General features: G+C 36.3%; 1 pseudogene; it reads right to left on the minus strand.

The window, feature by feature from the left end:
* Positions 1 to 6,988: 6,988 nt before the first annotated feature.
* On the minus strand, positions 6,989 to 20,052 carry LOC116905615 (annotated as a pseudogene).
* Positions 20,053 to 20,906: the final 854 nt, after the last annotated feature.

The raw sequence follows: 20,906 nt of genomic DNA on the forward strand, positions 1-20,906 counted from the left end.
CCTTTTAATTTTCTTCAAAATTAATAAGAATAACTGAACTTATAATTATAAATTTCAGATAATAGGTTGATGTTTATTTCACTGTGTCTTTACTTTTTACTATGCAGTTTTCTGTAAGGTACAAAAATGGACAACAACAAAGTTAGACATATGTCACTATATTCCAAACATTTTTATGATATCAACATGGGGTGATTATAGAGTTGTGGTTATCAACATTAGTGAGTACGCATTAGATAACCTATGTATCAGAAATTTACTTTATAATTCATAACATTATCAAAATTACCCTCATGAAGTGGCAATGAAATAATTTTCTCTTTGGGGGCCACAACAACACAAATAATTGTATTAAGGGTCTTGATTAAAATAAAATATAATTGTCTTAAGAATAAATATGTAGGATTCACAGGAAGTAGATATAAAGTTCCCAGACAAGGACTAACAAGTCTTTTAAGAAACAAGGTAGAGTCATTAATAAGAAAAACTTTCTCAAAACTAAAAGAAACATTTAACAATGTTAGTACAAACACTTCTTTTTATGTTCACTGAAGGATGTTTAAAGCACATGAGCATACTAGAAATCATAAGTATACTAGAACATCCTGAAAGAAAAGCAATAGAAAATATTTACATTCGTATAGGCTGTATTCCATTACAGCTCTAAATTCATTGGAACTCTGAGACCCTGAAACATGATAGGCTGTTAAAATAGCAAAGCAACAAGAAAAACAAACAAAAAGATCAAAAAAGCAAGTTTCTTTATTCTGAGAAAAGTAGTGTTTCAGGGTTGGAAAAGTGGATCTGTGGGTAGAGTGTTTGTTACTTTAGCATGAGGACTTGATTCTCACATTCACAACACATGTAATAGCCTGGTGTGGGAAACCATTCCTATAATCACAGTGTTGGAGAGACAGAGACAAGAGGATCAAAGCATACTTGCTGGGCAGCCAGTCTAGAGCAATGGGTGACCTCCCTCTTTCAGAGAGAGAGAGAGAGAGAGAGGAGCCAAAATGGCCTAATATTGATTTATTATTTCAAATCATTGTAAATGAATGAATTACTCAGAAAATGATTTTAGCAAAATGGGATTATACCTGGAATAAAAACCAAATGATATTTCTCAAGTTATTTCCCTAAAATAAATGTCAAATAAATTAAAAGTGAACATCAATAAGAAAACAGCAAATGGACCAGAAATAGATTAATACATTTTATGGACTCCTATGCAGAGGGATATATTTGTAGAAAGGATTAGAATGAAAAGTAAAAAGTTATAGCCAATAACTTTAGTAACAGAAATCCTTTTAAATGTTTATGAAGCAATAAATGAAATCCAAATCTAAGTTTAAAAAGTAACAATGCAACTTGTAAAATGTGTTTTGTGGAAGCCTAAGAGAAGAGTCACAAATTCCATAAAAGACTTTTAGGTAATAAAGTCACAAAGTGGAAGAAAAGTATGTTTTTAAAAAACCTAATTGTCTACTTCCAGAACAGTACCTAGACTCTGAGAGGCACTCCTGATAACTAACATCTAGGTGAGATCTAAATGAGGAATGATTCTAGGGCTAGGACCAGCCTGTTTATGTTTATTTGGTTGGTAGTTCCGTCTCTGAGAACCCCACGGGCCCGGTTAGTTGCTTCTGTTCGTTATCCTTGGAATTCTATTCCACTTTGAGGCTGGCAATCCTTCCTCCTATTTTTCCACAGGAGCCACCAAGCTTCACGCACTGTTTGGCTGTGGGTGTCTGTATCTGTCTGAGTCAGATGCTGTGTGGGGCCTCTCAGAAGACAACATGGTCCTCTTTGCAAGCATAACAGAATATAATTAATGATGTCAGGGGCTGGTGCTTGAGCATGGGATGAGTATCAGGTTGGGCAAGTTACTGGTTAGTCATTTCCTCAGTCTCTGCTTCCTCTGTTGTTCCTACATTTCTTCTAGATGGAATAAAGATTGACAGGAAAGTTTTGTGGGTGGATTGGTGTCTTTGTCACTCCACTGGGGTTCCTGCCTGTCTATAGGAGGTGGACACTTCAGGTTTCATGTCACCAATGTCGTGAGTCGTAGTTAAGGTCAATCCCACTGATTCTTTGGTGCCTCCCTTATCCCAGATCTGTTTCTTTCTGGAGATGCCCCCAAATGCCTTATCCCTGTCAGTCTCAGAATTGCATTCATTTTCATGGACATCTGGTCATCTCTCCTATTCTTCCCCACACCTGAACCTGAATCCCTCCCAACATTCCTATTCATAAACCTTCTCCCTCCAAGTTCATTCCCTCTACCTGCCTCTTATGACTATTTTAGTCCAACTTCTGTGTGAGATTTAAGCATCTTCACTTGGGCCTTTCTTCTTGTTTAGCTTCTGTTAGTATCTGTGGAGTGTAGCATGTACATACTTGTGTCTTATGGCTAATATCTACTTATAGGTGAGTACATATCATGCATGTTTTTGGGGAACTGGGTTATCTCAATTTGGATGATATTTTAAAGTTCCATCCATTTGCCTGCAAAATTTAAGATGTTTAAGAGCTGAGTAGAAGTGCTGTGTTTATTCATTTGTCAGTTGAGGGACACTTAGGTTGTTTCAAATCTCTGGCTATTACAAATGAAGCTGCTATGACATAGTTGAGTAAGTGTCTTTGTGGAATGTTGAACCATCTTTTGAATATATGCCCAGGAGTAGCAAAGCTGTGTCTTGAGGTAGACCTATCCCTACTTTCTGAAACATCACTAAATTGATTCCTATAGTGGTTGTACAAGTTTGCACTCCCACCAGCAGTGAAGAAGTGTTCCCCTTGCTCCACATCCTTGGCAGCATGTGTTATCTCTTGATTTTCAATTTTAGCCATTCCCATGGATATAAGACAGAATCTCAGTGTTGTTTTGATCTGCCTTTCCCTCATGACTAAGGACTTCGAACATGTCTTTAAGTGCTTCTCAGCCTCCATATTCCTTTGTTGAGAATTCTGTTCAGCTCTTTACTCCATTTTCAATTGGGCTGTTTTGTTTGTTGGTGTCTAACTTCTGGAGGTCTTTGCAAATTTTGGATATTAGTCCCCTGTTAGATGTAGTATTGGTGAAGATCCTTTCTTAATCTATAGGTTGCCATTTTGCCCTTTTGACAGTGTCCATTGTCTTCCAGAAGTTTTGTAATTCCAGGAGTCCCCATTTTTCAATTGTTGAGCCACTGGTATTTTGTGCAGGAAATTGTCTCCTGTACCAATGTGTTCAAAGATATTTTCCAATTTCTTTTCTATGAGATTTAGTATATCTGGTTTTATGTTGAGGTCTTTGATCTACTTGGACATGAGTTTTATGAAGAATTATGAATATAGATCTATGGGCGTTCTTCTACATATGGATATCCAGTTAAACCAATACCATTGTTAAAATGTCCTCCCTTTCTATGGTTTTGGCTTCTTTATCAAAATCAAGTGTCCATAGTTCTATGGGTTTATTTTTTTGGCTCTTCTATTACATTCTATGGATCAATATGTCTCTTTCTATACCAATACAATGCAGTTTTAATCACTATTGCTATATAGTATAGCCAGAGGCCAGGGATGGTGAGTTCTCCTGAAGTTATTTTATTGCTCAGAATTATTTTGGTTATCCTGGGTACTGATTTTTTCATATGAAGTTGAGAATTTCTTGTTCAAAGTCTATAAAAGCATGTTAAAAATTTCGATGAGAATTGTACTGAATCTGTAGATTGCTTTTTTAAAAATGACCATATTTACTATCTTAATCCTCACTATGATGGAGATCTTTCCAACTTGGATATCTTCTTTGTTTTTTTTTTTTTTTTTTTTTTTTTTTAGGGGATTTGGAGTTCTTAAAGATCTTTCACTTGCTTGATTAGGGTTACACCAAGACATTTTATATTGTTTGTTGGTATTGCAAAGGCTGCCATTTTCTTAATTTCTTTGTCAGCCTGTTTATAATTTATTTGTATAAAGGAGGGCTACTGACTTCTTTGAGTTAATTTTTTTATATAGCCACTTTGCTGAATGTGCTTCTCAACTGTAAGAGCTTTCTTCCTTTCCGATTTGCCTGCCCTTGATCTCCTTTAGTTGTCTTATTTCTCTGGTTAGAAATTCAAGTACCATATTGTGGGATGATTTCATTATGCAGGTGAAGGCGGCTACAAGATAGAATGAGGCCTGTCACTGGACGAGAAGGAAGGATGGGCAGGAAAAACGTTTGAGGGAAGAGGAGGAGACTGGAATGAGAAGGCAGAAAAGCTGTGGACAGAACATGGAGGCTGATGTTATGATTCCACCCTGTGTAGTTACAGGTTGTTATGAATGTTCTTAAGGGATGGATGTGTACAGGGCTTTGTATGTTTAGGTGGGCAATTCTATCTTATCAGTTGGATCAGGGGGGTTATTGTGTTGTGTGTTCTTTCTTGTGGAGAATTTGGTTTGGGAGAGTGTGTGGTGGCAGAGACACTGGGCCGCTACAGAATTGGGCTGTGTATATTTCTGGCATGGTGAAGCCTGACTTGGGGATAAAAGACATCATTTTAATTTTTATAATTTTACAGGAACACCATATTGAATAGATAGGGAGAAAGTGGGCAAAGTAGTTTTGTTCTTGATTTAGTGGTGGAATTGTTTTAAATTTCTCACTAGTTGTTTGATGTTGGCTGTTGGCTTGCTGTATATTGCTTTGATTAGGTTTAGGTATGTGCCCTGTATCCCTAATTTCTCTCATAATTTTAACATGAAGGGGAATTTGATTTTATCAAATGATCATGCAGTGGATTACATTGTGGCGGATCACATTGATCAATGTTTTGTATATTGAACCATCCCTTACTCCTTGGGATGAAGTGTACTTGATCTAGAGGAATGATGTGTTTGATGTGTTCCTGGATTCAGTTTGTAAATATCTTATTGAGTATTTTTGCATCAATGTACACAGGAGATATCACTCTGAAGTACTTTTTCTTTGTTATGTCTTTGTGTGGTTGAGGTATCAGGCTGAATGTCAGACATAGAATAGGCTTCATAGACAGAGTTTGGCAGTGTTGCTTTGGCATTGAGGTCTTTGTTTTTGGTTTTTGGGTTTTTTTTATTTTTTTTGGTTTGTTGACCTTTAAGGACTGCTTCTATTTATATTTCTTTAGTCATTATGGTGTTATTTAAATAGTTTGATTTGTCTTAATTTAACATTCGTAAGTGGTATTTGTCTAGAAAATTGTCCATTTCGTTAAGATTCTTCCAACTTTGTGGAGTAGTCTTTTGAAGTAAGACCTAATGATTCTTTGAATTGCCTCAATGTCAATTATTATGTCTCTCTTTCCTTTAATGAATTTATTTATTTGGATACTGACTCTGTGTTTCTTGGTTAGGTTGGCTCAAGCTATATTTATCTTGTTGATTTTCTCAAAGAACCACCTCTTGATTTCCTTGAATCTTTGTATTATTTTCTTTGTTTCTAACTGATCTCTGCCTCAATTTTGATTTATTTCCTGCATTAGGGTTCTTGCTTCTTTTTTTTCCCTCTAGAGCTTTCAGGTGTACTTTTAAATTGCTGATATGAGAACTTTCTAATTTCTTTATGGAGGCACTTAGTGCTATGAACTTTTCTCTTATCAATGCTTTCATTGTGTCTCATGAATTTGGATATGTTGTGCCTTCATTTTCATTGAATTCTAACAAGTATTTAATTCCTTTTTATCTAATTTCTTCATGGCTCAGAGATCATTGAGTAGAGAGTTGTTCAGTTTCCATGGGTGTGTAAGTTTTTTTGTGTTTCAGTTGTTAAAGTCCAGCTTTAATCCATGGTGGTCTAATAAGATAAAAGGCATTATTTCAAGTTTCTTGTATCTGGTCAGGTTTGGAGAAGAATCCATGAGATGCCAAGAAGGTATATTATTTTGTGTTTGGATGAAATATTCTATAGATGTCTTTTAGGTCCATTTTATTCATAATGTCTGTTAGTTTTGCTATTTCTCTGTTTAATTTTCTCATGGTGTATTTTCTTGATTGCTTCTGTTTATACATTCAAGACTTGCACAGTTTTATTTCCTTGACTTTTTAAATTGCATTTTTCTCTCTGTGTGTGTGTGTGTGTGTGTGTGTGTGTGTGTGTTTCCAAGCTGAGGACCAAACTCAGGGCCTTGCGCTTGCTAGGCAAGTGCTCTCTATCACTGAGCAAAATTCCCAACCCCTTTCTGTGTGCTGATAAGGGATTTATTTCTTTCTTCTTTAAAGACCTCTATCTGTTTATGTTTCCCTGTATTTCTTTAAGGGATTTATTCATTTCCTCTTTAAAGTCCTCTATCGTCTTTATGAGATTGGATTTTCAGATATTTCTTGTGTTTTGGTCATGTTACTTGTAATCTTTCATAGGACATTAGCCATCTATGTACCTAGATGTCCTTTTTGTAGTAGGTATTGGGAGTTGGTTAAACCTCAATGACCCTTGTGTGGCTGACTTCTGATGGGTATTTTTGGGCTGTATGTTTTTAGACCTGCAGATCTCTGCGGTTCATGATCTGTAGGTCTCATGAAAGTAGGGATGAATGGTGTCAGGAAATTTCAGAAATGTATTTTTAATAAAAATTGTTAGGCATACAAAAAAACACCATATTTACTCTTAGTGTGGATATTAATATAACTGAAGACCTTAAAGTCAAGAAGGGACTACTGCAGTCTGAAAGGTGTCTGTGACCATCTGTCTATCTATTTGTCTGTCTGCCTGTCTGTCTCTCTTTCTCTGTGTGTGTTTATATTATGTATTCATAAGTGAAACTCTTTTTTTGCATACTTTTAATTTCAGAACAAAATAAAACAAACAACAAATAACACCCAACCATGCTATTTTGTGGAAAGGGAATCTTCCTGCCTTGAGGCTCAATGATTGGATAGAAAAGAATCTTGTAGATATGATTAGAGAACCAGGAGGGTCTGGGCCAGTCATGGCTGTTGGGGGAACCACTGGAATACTATATAGAGAACATGGGCTTCCCAGGAACCCTTAATCTACTTCTTCCATGTGAGAGGCATCCTTGTCACCCTCCAGTGGGAAGATCTCATCAGGAACAGCAACACTGGGCTCTTCTGCAGTGACCTCATTTTCATCAATGCCCAGGCCTAGTTTGATCATGCGGTAGATGCGGTTGGAGTGGGTTTGAGGATTCTCAAGTGAGAAGCCAGAGGGAAGAAGAGCAGTTTCAAACAGCAGCACCGTGACCAGGTCTGTGACAGCTTTGTTGAATTTGTCTGCATCATCCTTCTGCCTCAGGGTCTCCAAAATGGGGTGGTCAGGGTTGATCTCTAGGTGTTTTCTGACCATCATGTAGCCCATTGTAGAGTTGTCTCACAGTGCCTGGTCCTTCATGATCTGTTCCATGTTGGCTGTCCAGCCATAGGTGCTGGTCATAATGCATCAGGGTGAAGACACAAGCCTATTGGAGATTTTCACTTTTTCAACCTTCTGGTCCAAGATTTCCTTCATGAGCTTACAAAGATTCTCAAACTTTGCCTTGCTCTCCTCCATTTTCTTCTCTTCCTCATCCTCTGGTAGCTCCAGGCCCTCCTTAGTCACCAAGACCAGGCTCTTTCCATCAAATTCCTTGAGCTGCTGCATGCAGTACTCATCAATAGACTAAATAATATATACCAACTCAAAGCCCTGTTCCTGCACACGCTACACAAAGGGAGAGTTGGCCACTTCCTCTTTGTTCTCACCAGTGATATAGTAGTAGATAGACTTCCGTGTCTCCTTCATGTGAGACACATACTCTGACATGGAAGGCATCTCATCTCCAGACTGAGAAGTATGATGGAGAAGGAGCTGAAGAGGTCGGTGGGCGATGCCTAATGGAATCCTCATGGATTCCAAGCTTTAAATTCTTGGAGAACACCTCATTAAATTTCTTGTAGTTCTCTTTGTCTTCAGCCCACTCAGAGAAGAGCTCAAGGTACTTCTTCGCAATGTTTTTGTGGATGACTTTCAGGATCTTGCTCTGCTAGAGCATTTCTCGGGAGATGTTCAGGGGCAGGTTCTCAAAAGAAACCACACCATGGATGAAGTTGAGGTACTCAGATATCATCTCATCACAGCTGTGCATGATGAACACACAACAGATATACAATTTGATGTTGTTGCTCTTCTTCTTGTTCGCAAGAATGTCAAAGGGAGTTCACTGGGGAATGAAGAACAATGCCTTAAATTCCAACTGCCCTTCTACAGAGAAATGCTTGATGGCCAAATGATGGCTTGCTAATCATTGCTGAGGCTCTTATAGAATTCTGTATATTCCTCTTGATTGGTGTCATCTGGATTTCTGGTCCAGATAGGCTTCATCTTATTCAGCTCTTCCTGGTCAATGTACTTCTCCTTGATCTTCTTTGTTTTCTTTTTCTTATCTTTGTTGTTGTCTTTCTCTTCATCATATTCCACAGCCTCAATCTTAGGCTTCTCCTCATTTTCCTTATCTTCCTCCTCTTTCTCACCTTTCTCTTCCTCTGCCTCATCATCACTAATCTCCTTCTCTCATGCTTTCTCCAAGTAGAGGGAAATGGGATAACCTATGAAATATGAGTGTTTCCTTACTACTTCTTTGACCCTCCTCTCCTCTAAGTACTCTGGTCTTCTTTGAGGTGAAGGATCACTTTGATATCTCAGCCAATGGGCTCACCATGGTCTGCACAGATGGTGAAGGATCTACCAGCAGAAGACTCTCAGGCATACTGCCTGTCATTGTTGTGCTTTGTGGTCAAAACCACTTTCTCTGCCACTAGATAGGCTTAATAGAATCTGAAACCAAACTGCCCAATCATGGAGATGTCTGCATCAGTCTGGAGAGCCTCCAGGAATGCCTTTGTACCAGACTTAACAATGGCTCCCAAGTTATTTATGAGGTCAACCTTGATCATGACAATGCCTGTTTCCACCACAGTCAGCATGCACTCCTGAGGATTGGGGATGATGTCAATTTTTCAGCTCTTTCCCTCTGTCCAATTTAGAAGGTTCAATCAGGCTGTCATACCAAGTCTTGTCCAGGGTATCAGAAACATTAGAGATCAACTCCCAGAGGAAAATATTTTTGTTTGAGTAGAAAGTATTTATGATGGAACATGAGCTGGGCAATTTCTGTCTGAAAGGCAAAGGTCTTCACCTCTTCTTCTCCATGGTACACTTCCTCGGGGATTTTGACAGAAAGCCAAATAGTAGTACAGAGCAGGGTGGGTCCAGACTACATCTGACTCAAATGGCAAAGCCTAGGCTGCACAAGGTTGAGTCCATAAATGAAACTCTTATAGTGATGGAGCACATTATTGTGTGCAGTTGATAAGTGATATAAAGATATTTTGTGAGCACTGAAATAAATAATCATCCAATAATAAATTTATGAATAAAATTCAGGATGATAGAAAGATAGATGCCTTTCTAAAATAAACAACTTTCCATGGATAGATTAAGTAGAAATTTATGCAAGCTAATGAGCTAAATGTTGTATAAAATAACCAGATCAAAATGTGAAGCATGGGACATTTAAATGATCAGGATGTTAATGTAATTCTCAATATGGCACTCTTTACTATAACTAAAATAAATATGGGAAGCAATACAAGTAACAGAAAATATGGGTTTTAATAAGCAAAATATGTTATTGCAGTAGACATTAATAATAATAATAACAATAACAATAATAATCAGTATACAATATACCACATCCTATGGGAGATTTATATTACTACAAGAAAAAAATACTACAATGAAATACCTGATGCTAGATAACAAATAAAGAGAAGAGATTTCATTTTACTTATGATTCTGAAAAGTACAAGTTCTGGTGTTCTTATTAGCCTGGCTCTGGAGAGATTTTCAAAGCACAGTTATTACAATAGTGACAATGGTTCTGAGAGAACACCATCATATGGATACGTAGAAAAGGAGGAAAAGAAAATGACTAATTTGGCTTTATTTTATAGAGCAACTCTTTCAGGAGAATGTCAGAGTCCTATGTTGATGCTGCCTAATTTTTGTAATGGTCAGGGTTTCCAATGCCACTACCCCTATACCACCTCAGTGAGGACCAGTCCTCCAACATATTAACTTTCCAAGAGATGATTACCTCATATTGTACCAAAACTAGAGAACATACTGTTTTATGTTCCCTATAATCAAATGACTTATCTGCTTTCAATATCCCTGATAATAACGAAGACAACAACTCTGGTGAATAATCTAGCTCAGAACTGTGAAACTAGTTAGTAAAAGTCAAAACAGGATATTAAACAGCTGTGTTTGTTTTCTTGATCATAACCTACAAACTGTTGAAACATTATAGTAATTACAAAGAGTACAAATATATAAACTTGAGAAATGAAAAGCCTGAAAAACTTATGTGTCCCAGATTAAGTAAACTGAAATGGAACTCTCTCAAGGCTCTAAGATTAATAACAATCCTTTCATGTTTTAACAGATCAACAGACAAAATATTATAATTTTTTTCTAGGAAGAGTAGAACAGTAAGCTTCATTAAAAGAATGTATTTTTCAATATTCAAAACCTGTATAGGAACAGTCAAACACAGGGCTCACTTACAGGTTACTTTCTTATTTTATTTGATTTTTGCTATCTCCCCTTTCTTCCTGAGTCCCTCTCTCCCAAATTTTCTCCCTTCCTTCCTATCTCTCTCTCTCTCTTTTCTCTCGTTCTTTTCTTTTGAGAGAGGACCCAATAAGCAAAAGCCAGTCTTTAACTCACGGTAATTTTACTTTATTTCCTTACAACCGGGGATAATGATAGAGTCATGGCTTTTTTGGCTCAAGTGTTTTTTTTTTTTTTTTTTTTTTGTTTTTTTTTTTCATCTTTATTAACTTGAGTATTTCTTATTTACATTGATTGATATTTCCCTTCCCAGTTTCCGGGCCAACATCCCCCTAACCCCTTCCCATCCCCTTCTCTATGGGTGTTCCCCTCCCCATCCTCCCCCGATTACCGCCCTCCCCCCAACAATCCCGTTCATTGGGGGTTTACTTTTGGCAGGACCAAGGGTTTCCCCTTGTACTGGTGCTCTTACTAGCCTATTCATTGCTACCTAAGCAGTTGGATCCCAGGTTAAGTCTTTGGTCAGTGGCTTAGTCCCTGGAATTCTGGTTGGTTGGCATTCTTGTTCCTATGGTGTCTCAAGCCCCTTCAAGCTCTTCCAGTCCTTTCTCTGATTCCTTCAACGGGAGTGCCGTTCTCAGTTCAGTGGTTTGCTGCTGGAATTCGCCTATGTATTTGCTGTATTCTGGCTGTGTCTCTCAGGAGAGATCTATATCCGGTTCCTGTCGGCCTGCACTTCTTTGCTTCATCCATCTTATCTAGTTTGGTGGCTGTATATGTATGGGCCACATGTGGGACAGGCTCTGAATGGGTGTTCCTTCTGCCTCTGTTCTAAATTTTGCCTTCCTATTACCTCCCAAGGGTATTCTTGTTTCCCTCCCCCCCCTTTTTTGTTATTACTTTTTTTTTTATTAACTTAAGTATTTCTTATTTACATTTCGAGTGTTATTCCCTTTCCCAGTTTCCGGGCCAACATCCCCCTAACCCCTCCCCTTCCCCTTCTTTATGGGTGTTCCCCTGCCCATCCTCCCCCCATTGCCACCTTCCATCCAACAATCACGTTCACTGGGGGTTCAGTCTTAGCAGGACCCAGGGCTTCCCCTTCCACTGGTGCTCTTACTAGGATATTCATTGCTACCTATGAGGTCAGAGTCCAGGGTCGGTCCATGCATAGTCTTTAGGTAGTGGTTTAGTCCCTGGAAGCTCTGGTTGCTTGGCATTGTTGTTCATATGGTGTCTCGAGCCCCTTCAAGCTCTTCTAATTCTTTCTCTGATTCCTTCAACGGGGGTCCTATTTTCAGTTCAGTGGTTTGCTGCTGGCATTCGCCTCTGTATTTGCTGTATTCTGGCTGTGTCTCTTAGGAGAGATCTACATCCGACTCCTGTCGGCTTGCACTTCTTTGCTTCATCCATCTTGTCTAATTGGATGGCTGTATATGTATGGGCCACATGTGGGGCAGACTCTGAATGGGTGTTCCTTCTGTCTCTGTTTTAATCTTTGCCTCTCTATTCCCTGCCAAGGGTTTTCTTGTTCCCCTTTTAAAGAAAGGAGTGAAGCATTCATTTTTTGATCATCAAATCTTGAGTTTTCATGTTCTATGCATCTAGGGTAATTCAAGCATTTGGGCTAATAGCCACTTATCAATGAGTGCATACCATGTGTGTTTTTCTGTGATTGGGTTAGCTCACTCAGGATGATATTTTCCAGTTCCATCCATTTTTGCATTTCTTGACTTAAGAAACAACCACAATGGAAAGGTAGAGGGTCTGTAACTGCATTGTCTAATGACACAGACACTATTCAATACCTCAGCCCCTGGTCATATGTGGCTCTCCAACTGTACTGCCCAATACAACAGTCACTGGTCATATGGTGTGAATTTGATAATTTGGAATAAAGTTAGACTAAACTTAGATGTATTTTAACTATAAAATGTATATTAGATTTTGAGAACTAAGCATAAATACACAATAAAATAATCATTAATGCCTTTTCTGGTGCTTTAATGTCAAAAAATAAATAATATGCTGGATGCAGTGGGATAAATAAATTGTTAATTATAACCATATCCATATCTTTTTACATTTTAAATAAAGTATCTATTAGAAAAATTCAAAGTACATATATATCTTGGATTATATATCTAAGATATATTTCTGTTCTCGTGTAATTGAATTCAGGTTTATTGAGCTAACATGTTATGGTTGAGTTTTTGCTACACCATTTTGTGCTCCCAGCAGATCACACACATGACCCATCCAGGAGCTATCTTTGGATCCTCCAATGAAAGACACATACATTTTAGCTTATTTTAAAAATACCTTGGATACCTCAAAGGTTGGGCACTCCTAAACCTTCTCCTGTTACTCTAGGCCCAACCAGGTATGTGGTCAGTGGCCACTAACTCAAAATCTCACAAGGTTGGTTGGCTTTATTTCTTGATTGTCCTGCATACTATTCTTCTACCTTAAGTCACAGTGACTCTCTTCTGGTCCTTTCTGACTCCTGCCCCCGCAAGTCTTTAAGTGTCCCACCCCATGCCCAGCCACTGGCCATTGGCATCTTTATTGATTGATCAAAAACCAAATCGGGACAAGGACCTTCAGCAACTGGACATGAAAATTTTGACTGAATCAAAACATTAGAAGAAATCTTCAACACTTCTTTTTTCTGTATATGCTTCAAGAGAGAATTAAATTTTCCATAAAGCCATAAAGTAGACATTTTAGTCTATCAGTGTAAAAATATACTCAAATATGCATCAAATCTCTTCTATTTTTTAGTGATCCCATGCAAATTCACCAATAATTGCCAACTTTTTCATAAAAATTTGAAATAGTATTTTTGAAGGAAAAAACACTAAGAATAAATACCACTAAAGGTTGTTACCACACATCCTTTATATGGGAGGAATGGGAGGAATAGGAAAGAGAAACTAATGACAGATATCAAGGCAAAATATATGGTATTTGTACAGAGACAGAAAAATGTTGACCAAAATGCAGAATAAGACTTGGAGAGTTGACTGTTTTAAAAATTGATAAATCACAAAGTAGTATTGGAGATCACTGTAGAATAAAGGTGATTGAACAATTAATTTGCCACATAAATTCAATTCTTAAATTGAATTCTTACTCTCCATTATCTAAAAAATATTGAATTCTATAAAGGTTAAGGGCAAAGTTCAGGTGAAACTTTGAGGTCTTAGAAAAATGTCAGTACTAATACTGAGATTTTTATAATATTTAATTTGGAAAACAATTTCAAAATTTTCTGAGAATTAAAACATTGGCAGACCTGTGCATTTTAGTTAAATTCCTCTATTCAGCAAGGCGTCCTAATGACCAACTCTAAGACAAAGTTGGAGAGGATTGCAGTACACAAAATTAAAGCAATGTATACAGGACAAAAACTCAATAGAATATCAAGGAAAGAACTTGAATGTTCTATACAGACAAAATAGAACTTTTCTCATGATGATCATGTTTAAATTCATTAGTGAGAAAGGAAATATAAATTACTACTTGAAAATTCCTTTACACTTATAAAGTTCCTCACCTCAGTTGAGAAGGCAGGCAAACTATGCATCAAAAATGAGTCAAGTCAATCAAATCCTGGCTAAAGTGTACATACAAGCAGATATAAGGTGACACTAATTGATGTGTATAAATATTTGTCTAACCCATAACGAGCACTGTATTATATATATGCAATGTTATATATTTTTCCGTCAAGTGTCACAAAACAGTAACTTTTCTGTAAATAAACTTTTAATACATAAAAGAAGTATAGAAATAAAAATAAGATAGGAAATGGTGGAGAAGAATGGAGGGAAGGAATAAAACTTACAGAGGTGGGGATGAAGATGATCAGAGGGAGTGAGAATATGACAGATGCAAGAGAAATGGATTATGGGAAGAAAGCAAAAAAGAACAGTTGGGAAGAAGAAAAAAAATCCAGCTAGACTAAAAGTGCCCAGATATGGTATAGGGTGAATCAGCACTATTCTGAACACTATGCATGCAGAAAGTAAGGAAGTGCAGCTTTGTTAACCGTGATATAATGTAGGAGTCATAGGAGTGTAGTATATAATACTAAGATTAAAAGAGTAAAGAGAGAAGATGAAGAGGGACTATTTATGAATGGGTACACATATCTAATACAATTCAAAAAGGGAAGGCATAAACGGCATACATAGTATAGTCAAATTAGTGAAGAAGGTAGGTGTTAAGATGAAAAACAATATTATGGAATTATAACATTTTAATCTTAAAATGAATGGTGGTCTCATGTGTACAGTTGCTGTCCTTTATCAATAAGGAACATAGTCAAAGGCTCCCAGTAGATGCTTGTAAAAACAAATTAGTGAATGCAATAAATTCTAGTTTTTCTTTTATAACCGTAGAAATGGTATGGTTAAATTTATAAACCAGGCACAGAAGAGATAAGTAATAGGATACAAAGTTATAAAATATTTCAGAATTGTAAATTAAGAATTATTTTTATACTGAACTCTGATTCCAGTATTTTCAAATAGGTTAAATATAATATAGTTGTAAGAAAACTGAGAATAAAGGAAAACAGAAAAGGGCATATTTATACATGGTTTTACTTTAATGCATACATGCATAAGTACACACATGCACACATATATTAATACACAAGGGAGATTGATACATTCATTCTTATCTATGGATCAAATACTGTTAGATGAGAGCCGAATGAATTCACTCATGTAACTTGTAAGGAACGTAATTGCTATATGCTTTTGGAAACATTTCAATTTTTATCCCTGGTTCCTGTCCTGTCTCTTCTACATATTCATTCTAAAAGCCAATTTTTTGATTCACTCAAAATTCCTATGGGTTCCCCTAGCCATTCTCTAGAAGAAATCATCACCACCACCAACAGCAGCAGCAGCAACCTGGATGGGGTCATTGCAACCCATACTCAGCATGGTACCTAATTTCTCACTAGTGGGTGTACAGCAGACTAAAAATGATCTATTATTACCTTCTGTGCTGTAGTGAGGAACTATTACAAATGGTAATTATATGGGACTATTTGTTTTGCTTTTTTATATTTGCTTGTTTGTTATGTTTTCAATGGTTCCTGAGAACAGTTTCCCTGTTCTCTACTTTCCCAGTTCCTGTTTTCCCTCCCCTTTCCTCCCCAACTCTTATTTACTTCTCCTCCATATCTCTTCAGAAAAGAGCAGGCCCCTCTCAGGGATATCAACTGAACAAGGCATGAGAATTTATACAACTGAAAACCCACCTCTTCAGTTCTGTGATGTATAAGTGTCTGGAAAGGAGGCTTGGCTTCAGCTTCCAGGAAACAGCAGAATTCCACATATGTGCAGGGAAAGTAGATTTTTGATGTTCTTAAGAAGAGAGAGAAAAAGGCTTTATTAAAATACCAGAAGCCAATTCATATGTGTTTCTTGAAAATGTTGTAAACACTGACAATGAATCTTCCCCTCTGGGCATTAGATCAATTTCATGCATAAACACTACAATAGAACCAGACCGACTGATGAAATAGATCACTGAAAGCTTAAAAATATTTGTGTTGTGGAACAAGCAAAAAATTAAGAATAGTTTCTCTCTCTGTAATATAATGGAGACATTTTAAATAAGAATATACATGTAACTCATAGTCAAAATCTGTCAGAAAATGAAAACGCAGATACATAAAAGACAAAATATTAAATAAAAATATTTAAACCTTTTCAATATTAGTATAGGGAATGACAATAAACTTAGGTAGTGTTTTTAAGGCAGACTTTTGACTCACATAATCCTGCATGTAGGTAGCTTGTTACACATTCGGCACTGGCCAAGATTTGTCTGATAAGAACATGTTCCCTTTTAGAACTTGTATATTACTTTGAGAATGGTACCATATTTCTAATTGCAACTACTGAAATATTCTCTTATGAAATTGATTTTGTGGGTAGATCAATATTAGGATCTGGACTTCTTGAGTACTTAGTTTTCTTTATGGGTCACCTGCCTCTTTTACAGGGACTTTTCAAGTATACTGCTTCTCTCTTACAATCGAATGGCTGTGAATTTCTCTTACACTGTCTAAAATGAACAAAAGCCAAGATCGAGACAGACCAAAAGAAATGTCCAACGTCCTTTCTTGCTGGTAATTACAATCACAATGGACTTGACTTGTCCATTTTATTTAGTTGACTGTCATTTGCTTTTGCTATTCTATTGTTTAATTTCAGATCATAGAAGGAATATATCAGAGGGCGTCTGAGGCAGTAGCCTTGTAGGGTAATGAAACTTAGCATACTGCTTAGTCATGCAGACTAGAGTCAAGTGGCAATTCTTTTTAAGGAAAATAGTCCTAAAAAACATTGTTATTGATAAATCTACTACACTTATTTAGCAACCTGCTATGTCAACTCCATGTACACGTTTCTGCACAGTTAAAGGTGTCTGGAGACAACTATGCTTAGTGGTGTCATTTTGAACTTGTGGTTTCAATCATGAGTTGATGGTTAAAATACTTCCTATATTTTCCTGAACCTTTCATTCTGATATGTAAAGTGGTTTATACCTTCTAATCATCACTCACAAACACAATCCTCTTTAATATAATAAGACTTGAGCAACAAAAATGTAAGAAATTCGATTAAATTTGAACAGCTTCCCAATGTTTTTGCATGTGCCCATTGAGATGGAGAAGGATTGTTCAGGACACACTTAGACAAAGAATCATGATCCAAATTAAATGAGTATGTGAGTTACACACTTTTGCATTGCATTATATTCTTTCTAATTCATGACTCATAAATAGTTAACTGGCTCTCAACATTTGTTTTTAAAATTTCTGACTATCTCATTTTCATTATAACAAGTTCTACAGTGGACACTGATGACCTACATTGTTCGTTAGTCGAATTTAATTAAAGATACAACACATTCATTATTAGTACTACTACCTCCTTGTACTGAATAATGTTTGCAAATCCAAGAATAGTCTTCAAGTTTGATTTGTTCAGTCTCACAATGCCAGCTTTGATAGAATGATTTTCCATTCCCTACCACTTTTCAAGATTATATAATATGTAATAATGTTGGGCAGCTTTTAAAACAACTGGTTCTGAATAGAAATGACATGGCATGTATTCAGTTTCTCTTCCCTCGCTGTTCTAAAACACGAGTAAGCTATACTTGTTCCTATTTAGTGAATATAAAAGAGAAAATATCTTCCGGATCTAAAATATACCTCAAATATAGGAATTGAAAATACTATAACAATTGTATGTTTAAAGATTAACTTTTGGATTTTAGAAGCATTATATGTTGACACAAAAATACATTTTCACTAGACTTTGATTTAATCCATTCATCAATTTAGTAATAGTTATGCTGTTCTGCAATTTGCATAATGCTATTCCTAAAAAGATACTAAAAGTATGAAGAATGAGATGAACCCACTTAAGTGATGATTTCAAAAATCAAAAGGCATTTTGCAAGTGTTTTCTTCAGAACTTAAGTCTGATTTCAGTAAGCTGTTTCTTTTTTTCTAATGCACTTGTTAGAACCATTTTAAAATTTCCATAATAAAAATTATAGCAAAATCTGTAAACTTTTGAATTACTTGGTCTGATATTATTAAATACTAAAATTAAAGCATGATTTTATATAATCTTTCCAATAACAATAGAACTTACTCAGCACACGAAAATAATTCTGTGAGCTAAAAAAATGAAGAATGCATGTGGATGCACTAACACTACTTTTCGGGTGCTTCGTTATTTGATTAAATGTTTTTGTAACTCTATACATTTCTTATAATTTGTATTTTGTTAATTTTATTTACACTTACACCTTTCACAATATACCCTAAAAATACTTTCCTAAGAACAGCAATGTTTTGAATATTCACCTGATGGAGTTTTCACTTCCCTATACCCTTTAATCTTCTAAGTAAATCATTTCATTAAGAAAATACTGCATTGTGAAGTCAAATTTTCTGTGGTAGGATTTTTAAAAAATCAGAGCTTATACTGGCTCATTTTATGGTACAGTCATCTTAGAGGAGAAAACCACAATGAGAAAATACCTCCATAAAATACAGCCATAGGCAAACCTGTAAGATTTTTCTATTAAATAGTGATTGATATGGAAAAAGGCCATACCTGTGGTGGCTGGTGTCACATATGAGCTAGTGGTCCTGGGATCTGTGAGAATGCAAGCTATGAGGAGCAAGTCAGTAAGCAGCATTCTTTGTGGCCTCTATATTGGATTATTTTACAATAATAACATTTCTTCATGAGTTAGTTTTAGTGTTCTGTCTATCTATCTATCTATCTATCTATCTATCTATCTATCTATCTATCTATCTATCTATGTATCTATGTCTTTATGTCTATCTATCTGTGTATCTATCTCTCTATGTATGTATCTATGTATCTATGTCTCTATGTCTATCTATCTATCTATGTATCTATCTATCTATGTATCTATCTATGTATCTACCTATCTATGTATCTATGTATCTATGTATCTATCTATCTATCTATCTATGTATCTATCTATCTATCTATCTATGTATCTATCTATCTATGTATCTATCTATCTATCTATCTATCTATCTATCTATCTTCATTGCTAATAGATTCTTTCCTAATGTAATATCCGTAATACAGTTTACCATACCCCCATTCCTTCCATCTCCTTACCTCTTTCTTAGAAGCCTACTCATTCATGAAGAACAATCGGGGTAGACATTTTATATATCATGCCTATATGCCTAAACCTGATTTTCTGTTATTGTCAAATTATATCAATATTTGTATACTGCACAAAGAACTTCAAAACATGAGCAAAATGTAGAGAGAAAGAAATGAAAAGGAAGAAAATTTTACTCTCTTATCTAGTAAATATCCATTGTAAAAAATTTTATTGTCATCTATTTTGACATTGGCAGAGTTAAAATATACACAAATAAATATATACACTTGAAACTATCTTAAGCATTGAAAACACTAAAGTTGATGACTGTGCAGGTGTTTGGTTGAATTTGTGGCTCACCAGTGTGAACTCATAAAACCAATAATAGTGTTAATAGTAAAAAAAGACTGCAAAGCCACACAAAAACAAGAGTTGACCAATAACTGTGCAAAAAGGAAGAAGACCGCAGTATTCCTGTAACTGATATAGATACGTTAAAGACATCTGATCCTCGCATACAGCCACCATGTATGTTACATAACATTTTAAGATGCCTGAATTCAAGCGATTGTGCCTTTAAAAAGTGGAAATCTGTTAGATTAAGACATTTCTGCTGTCCTACATACTGTGTTCTCTAGCATGGAGCTTGTGTTAACAGGGACATTTGTAGCAGCATGGAAACTGTACTGACATACTTCCCAATTGATTAGGAAGATGGGTTTCTCACTGATAGGTCGTAAGTTCAGACATTTGCTTGTAATTGACTGACTTTCAAAAGTCATTTTTACTGCTGATTGGCTAATTTTCAAATAGTGAATTCTATTTTCACTTGTTTAGATTAGTGGTTATTTCCAACTTGAAAACTTGGCCAATCTTTTCAATTATAAATAATAAAACTTTTAGAATAGTCACCAATTTATAAGAGAAATGACAAGTATTACTATAGCTGTCAAGGCTTTACAAGAACCACCTCATAGTTATTGTCTTTGAGAGTTTAGTTATTGATTTTTTGAGGCTGACCTTAATCTTAAGACCAATTTCCCCCTCTTTCCCTTTAATGGCATTAAAGGCATGCATCAACACAGAGGCCTGTGTCTTAGTTAGGGTTTCGCTGCTGTGAAGAGACACCATGACCAAGGCAACCTGTACAAAAGTAAATGTCTAATTGGGCTTTCTAGTTTCAGAATTTCAGTCCGTTATCATCATGGCAGAAAGCATGGCAGCATGGAGGCAGACATACTAGATTAGCTGAGAGTTCAAGATGTTTATCTGAAGGGTGTCAGGGGGAAACTCTCTTTCAGTCAGCTAGGAGCAGACTCTCTTTCATACTGGGGAGAGCTGGAGCACTAAGAGATTGCAAAGCCTGCCTCCGTAGTGACAAACTTTCTCCAACACAGCCACATCCATTCTAACAAAGGCACATCTCCCAATAGTGCCACTTTCCATGGGTGAAGCATATTCATGCCACCACATTCCTTTCCCTGGTCCCCACAAGCTTGTTCAAACACATGAGTCTTTGGGGGGTTATATCTAGCTATCGCATAATGCAAAGTACACTGAGTCCTACTTCAATAGTCCCCATACATTATCACAGTCTCAACAATGTTTAAAAGTCCAAAGTTCAAAGTTTCTTTTG

Source organism: Rattus rattus, chromosome 7 (assembly GCF_011064425.1).
Source record: "Rattus rattus isolate New Zealand chromosome 7, Rrattus_CSIRO_v1, whole genome shotgun sequence".
Classification (NCBI taxonomy): Eukaryota; Metazoa; Chordata; class Mammalia; order Rodentia; family Muridae; genus Rattus; species Rattus rattus.